The sequence below is a fragment of the Oryctolagus cuniculus genome, chromosome X (genome assembly GCF_964237555.1).
Source record: "Oryctolagus cuniculus chromosome X, mOryCun1.1, whole genome shotgun sequence".
Taxonomy (NCBI): Eukaryota; Metazoa; Chordata; class Mammalia; order Lagomorpha; family Leporidae; genus Oryctolagus; species Oryctolagus cuniculus.
The window spans coordinates 130,504,319-130,511,060 of record NC_091453.1 but is presented as its reverse complement, the minus strand read 5'-3'; the positions used below and the strand labels follow the sequence as shown (position 1 = coordinate 130,511,060).

The window sequence follows — 6,742 nt, the reverse complement described above, 5'->3', positions numbered from 1 at the left end:
GTGGAGTAGCCAGGACACGAACCTGTGTCCGTATGGGATCCCACAGTTGTAGGCCACAGATTTATCCACTATGACATAGTGCTAGACCTGAGCCCAGTAGTTCTTGACACCAGCAATCTTCAATAAATTTCCCTTTGAAAAAAGCCCTGTGTCTTTCATGTGCAGTTTGCAATTTTACTTACTATCCCTTCTCAAAAGGTTATCTGTATCTTTTATTGATTTCAGATGTTCTGTATTGTTATCAGTTCTGGCTTTCATATTCAAGTCAATGTGGTAAATATGTATTCTTTCAGTTGGTATATATTGAGTACTGTATCAGTTGGGATAACCCGGTTTAAATTGATAAGAACGGATACTACACTTGATCTTAGCCAAAAGGCTGAGAAAGGATTAGGATAACACAATTTATACTGAAATAGTAAGGTGTCCCCGAATTAGCAGCTTATTTGCACAACGATTCATTTCTCCTCACACTACATATTCATTGCTCTAAGGCTGAATCTTACTATGCGTTTGCAGTGCAGAAAGCCAGAAAGAGCTGATGAGCAGCACTGATGACAACCAGGAGCACTTATTAGGTGCCAAACACTGTGTCAGAGACAGGAGATATGGTATTTAAAATGCTGGATCAGGCCGGCGCTGCGGCTCACTAGGCTAATCCTCCACCTTGCGGCGCCGGCACACCAGGTTCTAGTCCCGGTCGGGGCGCCGGATTCTGTCCCGGTTGCCCCTCTTCCAGGCCAGCTCTCTGCTGTGGCCAGGGAGTGCAGTGGAGGATGGCCCAAGTCCTTGGGCCCTGCACCTCATGGGAGACCAGGATAAGTACCTGGCTCCTGCCATCGGATCCGCGCGGTGCGCCCGCCGCAGCGCGCCGGCTGCGGCGACCATTGGAGGGTGAACCAATGGCAAAGGAAGACCTTTCTCTCTGTCTCTCTCTCTCACTGTCCACTCTGCCTGTCAAAAAAGAGAGAGAGAGAAGTCAACTGCAATAGCGGGCAGTCTGTTTGGACTCCCTAGGTTTGTAAGGGAGTCTGTTTACCACTGCCCCCTCTCCTCCAGGACAAGGGATGGAGAGTCCTGGCAGAAGGGTTTGGTGGGAGAAAATTAGCAAATTCCTCCCCAGATTTAAAAAAATTAAAAAAAATGCTGGATCAGATCCTGGGTTTCACAGAGTTTACTCCTCTGTGTGTATATGTGTGTGTGACATTGAAATGTAACTGTGAGGGACCGGTGAAATGGTGTAGAAGGTTAAGCCTCTGCCTGCACTGTCGGCATCCTGTATGGACTCCAGTGCTCTACTTCTAACCAGCTCCCTGTTGGTGTACCTGGGAAACCAGTGGAAGATGACCTGAGTGCTTGGGCCCCTGTACCCATGTGGGAGACCCAGATGAAGCTCTTTGCTCCTAACTTCAGCCTTAGCCCAGCCCAGGATGTTGTAGTCATTTGAGGAGTGAACAAATGAATTGAAGATTCTCTCTCTCTCTCTCCTTCAAGTAAATAAATAAATCTTTAAAAAAAAAAAGAAAAGTAACTGTGAATATATGAATATAGTGATGGGGGGTGGGCCTATCGGAGGTTATAGGGAGAAATAATAGTGAAGCAGAAGAGCTAATCTAGTCTGGGAAGAAAATGGAATTGATATTTACAGTGAGACTGCAAAGAGAAACTGGCTTTATTTGGCTTTGGGTTCTCCACCTACTCCTACCAGCTAGGCTTTGGTTCCCAAACACTGGATCAAGTTGAGGAGATTTGAATTTTTTTATTTTATTTTTTTAACTTTTATTTAGTAAATATAAATTTCCAAAGTACAGTTTATGGATTACAATGGCTTCCCCCCCTCCATAATTTCCCTCCCACCCGCAACCCTCCCATCTCCTGCACCCTCTCCCCTTCCATTCACGTCAAGATTCATCTTCATTCATCTTTATATACAGAAGATCAATTTAGCATATATTAAGTAAAGATTTCATCAGTTTGCACCCACACCAAAACACAAAGTGTAAAATACTGTTTCAGTACTAGTTATAGCATTACTTCACATTGGACAACACATTAAGGACAGATCCCACATGAGAGGTAAGTACACAGTGACTCCTGTTGTTGACTTCACAATTTGACACTCTTGTTTATGGTGTCAGTAATCTCCCTAGGCTCTAGTCATGAGCTGCCAAGGCTATGGAAGCCTTTTGAGTTCGCCGACTCTGATCATATTTAGACAAGGTCATAGTCAAAGTGGAGGTTCTCTCCTCCCTTCAGAGAAAGGTACCTCTTTCTTTGATGATCTGTTCTTTCCACTGGGATCTCATTCGTGGAGATCTTTCATTTAGGTCATTTTTTTTTCCCCCAGAGTGTCTTGGCTTTCCATGCCTAAAATACTCTCATGGGCTTTTCAGCCAGATCCGACTGCCTTAAGGGCTGATTCTGAGGTCAGAGTGCTGTTTAGGACATCTGCCATTCTATAAGTCTGCTGTGTATTCTGCTTCCCATGTTGGATCGTTCTCTCCCCTTTTTATTCTATCAGTTAGTTTTAGCAGACATTAGTCTTGTATTCCAATACAATCCCATCAAGGTTGCATGTAGCAATGCTATCTCACTAGTCCATGTAATCAATTTCAGTTCACAATTGATCACACTGATAGGTCTAAGAGATTTGAATTTTCACTCTTCATTCAAGGAGATAATCCCTACTGAATGGATTTGATTCATATTCAGTAGAGCTACTTCTACTCTATTATTATTAACCTGCTCAAGGACACACTGGGCACACATATCATAACAGAGTGTACAGTGTGTCCTGTAAGCCAGAAGCCTTGTTCTCACTATCTCCATGACACTAGACAAGTAATTTCATTTCTGTAGACTTCATTATATTTCTCCATGAAATGAGAGCCACTATCTTCACATTGTCTGAGCTTGGTTATCTCGATATCCTTTCTGTGCCTGGCTTATATCACTTGGCATAATATCTTTGAGATTCCTCCACTTTATCACAAATGGCAGGGGTTCTTGCATTTTATGGGCTGAATGACATTATATTGTGATATATATCACATGTTCCTTATCCATTCATCTTGTCACATGCCTAGGCTGCTTCCAATTCTTGACTATTGTATAAAATGCTACAAGTATGTTTTTGATATAATTATTTCATTTCCCTTGGACATATATACAGTAGTAGTATTGCTGGGTTAGATGTAATTTTACCTTTAGTTTTTTGAGTAACCACCAGATTGTTTTCCACAATGGCTGAAATAACTTACATTACCACTAATAGTGTCTAGGGGTTCCCTTTTCTTTTTTTAATAGAAAGCTTTTATTTAATAAATATAAATTTCAAAAGTACAACTTTTGGATTATAGCAATTTTTCCCCCCATAACCACCCTTCAACCTGAAAACTATCCCATCTCCTACTCCCTTTCCCATCCCATTCTTCATTAAGATTCATTTTTAGTTATCTTTATATACAGAAGACCAACTTAGTATATACTAAGTAAAGATTTCAACAGTTTGCACCCACACAGAAACACAAAGTATAGAGTACTGTTTGAAGATTAGTTTTACCATTAATTCCCGTAGTACAACACATTAAGGACAGAGGTCTCACATGGGGAGTATGTGCACAGTGACTCCTGTTGTTGATTTAACAGTTAAAACTCTTATTTTTGGCATGAGTGATCACCCGAGGCTCTTGAAATGACTTGCCAAAGCTATGGAAGCCTTTTGAGTTCACAAACTCCGATATGGGTTCCCTTTTCTCTACATTCCAAGAAAATTACTTTGAATCTGGAGCTCAAGAGAGATCAGTTTAAGGAAGGGTCACTTGATCAGAATGAAAGGAAAATGAGGGAGTGAGCCAAGCTTACATCTGCTGTCAGAATGTCCTAGGTTAGGTAAACCACAAGTTCAAGGTTTTTGCGTGTCCTGAGATTGAGAAACAGCAACGAGGCTGTGGTGGTAGAGTGCAGTGTATCAGGAGCATAAGAGAAGAAAGGAGGCCATAAAGACAACAGAATCCAAAATATAGGAGGTCTTCTGGGCCATTGCAAGGATTGGGGTGCTTACTTTGACTGTGAGGGGGCCACAGTAAGCCTCTAAGTTGAAAAGGCATGCGGTTTCTAAACATTCCTTCAGCTGCTGTGTGAATATTAGACTGTATGGGACAGGAGTGGCAGCAGGCAGGCCAGGTGAGTGAGTAGCTGTGGTAGATGCCCAGGAGAAAGGTCTTCTGCACTACGCTTTTCAATGAGAGCATAGGACGTGATCAAACTTCAGCTCTGCTTCAGGAGCAGGAGGGACTGAGCAGACTAGGGTGGGTGCTCAGAGTATATTTCTTGCTGATGTTCCTCTCTTTCTACAAGTGATTTTACTCCCTTGGGAGTGAAAGAAGGCATCTTCCTTTAGCAGAAAATCCTGAAATGTGACTCCAAGAATGAGGAGATAGGAGATAGGCAGCAGGGAGGCTATCTAGGCTCCATTCCTGATATCGCTTTTGGTGGGACCTAGGCCAGTTCCTGTCCCTCTGAAGACATTCTTTCTGTTTCTGCCTGTTATGGGACTGGGCACAACAGAGAATGCATGAGGCCAGGGTGAGTTTTCAACTTGGCCAGTCAATGCCCCTGTGCAATGTCTCTACTGACAGTGGGTATTAGGCTCTCAGTTTCCTCTCTCCCAGCTTCTGTATGGGTGTATGGGATTGAGCTGCTGCAGCTGGGACAAACAAGAGGCTTCTAGGACTTGGGTACTGGTAGGACAGAGGTCACCCCAGAGACTCAGAATTCTGTAACACCAGGTCTTCTGGGAACTCCTCCTTTCACATACCTTGTTAGAGGCTAAAAATTCCTTCAGAATATTATCAAGACATAAAACACAGATTATTTTTTAATTTTATGTAAGTTATACAAGTTTCATGCATTTCATATATAGAGATTTGGAAATTCAGTGATCCTTCCCACCCTATCCTTCCTCCTGCCCCCACTCCAACACTTCTTACTCCTGCATCTCCTGATCAACTCTTAATTTTTACAAAGATATACTTTCACTTTACTTAATGATCATGAGGTTAACACCACATTAAGTAAAGAGTTCAACAAATAGTATGAAGAAAATCACTGTTCCTCAACGGAAGAGATAAGGGTTGCATTATACAATGGTTTCCAATTATATCCATTTTGTTGTAAAAGACAGGATTTCGTTTTTTTAAAGATGAGTAGTATTCCACAGTGTACATATCCCATAATTTCTTTATCCAGTCATTAGTTGATGGACATCTGGGTTGATTCCATATCTTAGCTACTGTAATTGAGCTGCAATAAACATGGGGGTACAGATAACTCTTTCATATGATGATTTCTTTTGGTTTGAGGAAATTCCTAAGAATGGGATGGCTGGATCATATGGTAGGTCTACATTGATATTTCAGAGGTATCTTCATACTGTCTTCTATGGTGGCTGGACAGTTGACATTCCCAACAACAATGGATTAGAGCACCTTTTTCCCCCAATCCGTGCCACCATTTGTTGTTTCTTGATTTCTGTATGAGAGCCATTTAAACTGTGGTGAGGTGAAACCTCATTGTGGATTTGATTTGCATTTCCCTGATGGCTAGTGATCCTAAGGATTTTTTCATGTGTCTATTGGCCGTTTGAATTTCCTCTCTTGAAAAATGCCTGTAAAGTTCCTTTGCCCATTTCTTAACTGGATTGTTTGTTTTGTTGTTGTTGAATTTCTTGAGTTATTTTAAGATTCTGGATATTAACCCTTTATCAGTTGCACAGTTTGCAAATATATTCACCCATTGTGTCAGCTGCCACTTCACTTTGCTGAGTGTTTCTACTGCAGTGCAGAAGTTTCTCAGTTTTTTGTTTTTTGTTTTTTTTTTGTAATCTCATTTGTCAATTTTGGTTTTGATTGCATCAGATTCTGGAGTCTTTTCCTAGAAGTGCCTATGCCAACATCTTGTAGAGTTTCCTCAATGTTCTCTAGTAATTTGATGATTTCAGGTTGTAGATTTGGGTCTTTGATCCATGATGCGTGGATGTTTTTATAAGCTATAAGGTAGGAGTCTAGTTTCATACTTCAGCATGTGGAGACCCAGTTTTCCCACCACCATTTGTTGACAAGACTGTCCTTGTTCCAAGGATTGATTTTAGCTACTTTGTCAATCATAAATTAGTTGGAGATATGCTTATTGATTTCTGGCATTTGTATTCTATTCCATTGGTCTACAAGTCTGTTTTTGTGCCAGGCTGTTTTGGTGATAACTGCCCTGTAGTATGTCTGAACATCTGGTATTGTGATGTCTCCAGCTTTGTTTTTGTTTTATAAGATTGATTTAGCTATTCGGGGTCTGCTATTTCCATATTAATTTTAGCATCATTTTTTCTAGATCTGAGAAGAATGTTATTGGTATTTTGATAGGTATCTGTAAATTGCTTTTGGTAGTGTGGACATTTTGATAATATTGATTTTTCCAGTCTATGAACATGGATGATTTTTTTCTATTTTTGTGTCTTTTTCTACTTTATTCTTTAATGTTTTATAATTTTAATCGTAGAGATCTTTGATTTCTTTGGTTAAATTTATTCCAAGGTATTTAATTTTTGCAGCTATTGTGAATGGGAAAGAATTTAGAAGTTCTTTTTCAGCCATGGCATTGTCTATACATCCAAAGTCTATTGATTTTTTTAACTTTTATTTAATAAACATAAATTTCCAAAGTACAGCTTTTGGATTACAGTAGC

General features: G+C 40.5%; 1 pseudogene; it reads right to left on the bottom strand.

Annotated features, from left to right (window-relative positions):
* Nucleotides 1-268: 268 nt before the first annotated feature.
* On the bottom strand, nucleotides 269-391 carry LOC127487632 (U2 spliceosomal RNA; annotated as a pseudogene).
* Between the last annotated feature and the right edge of the window lie 6,351 nt (nucleotides 392-6,742).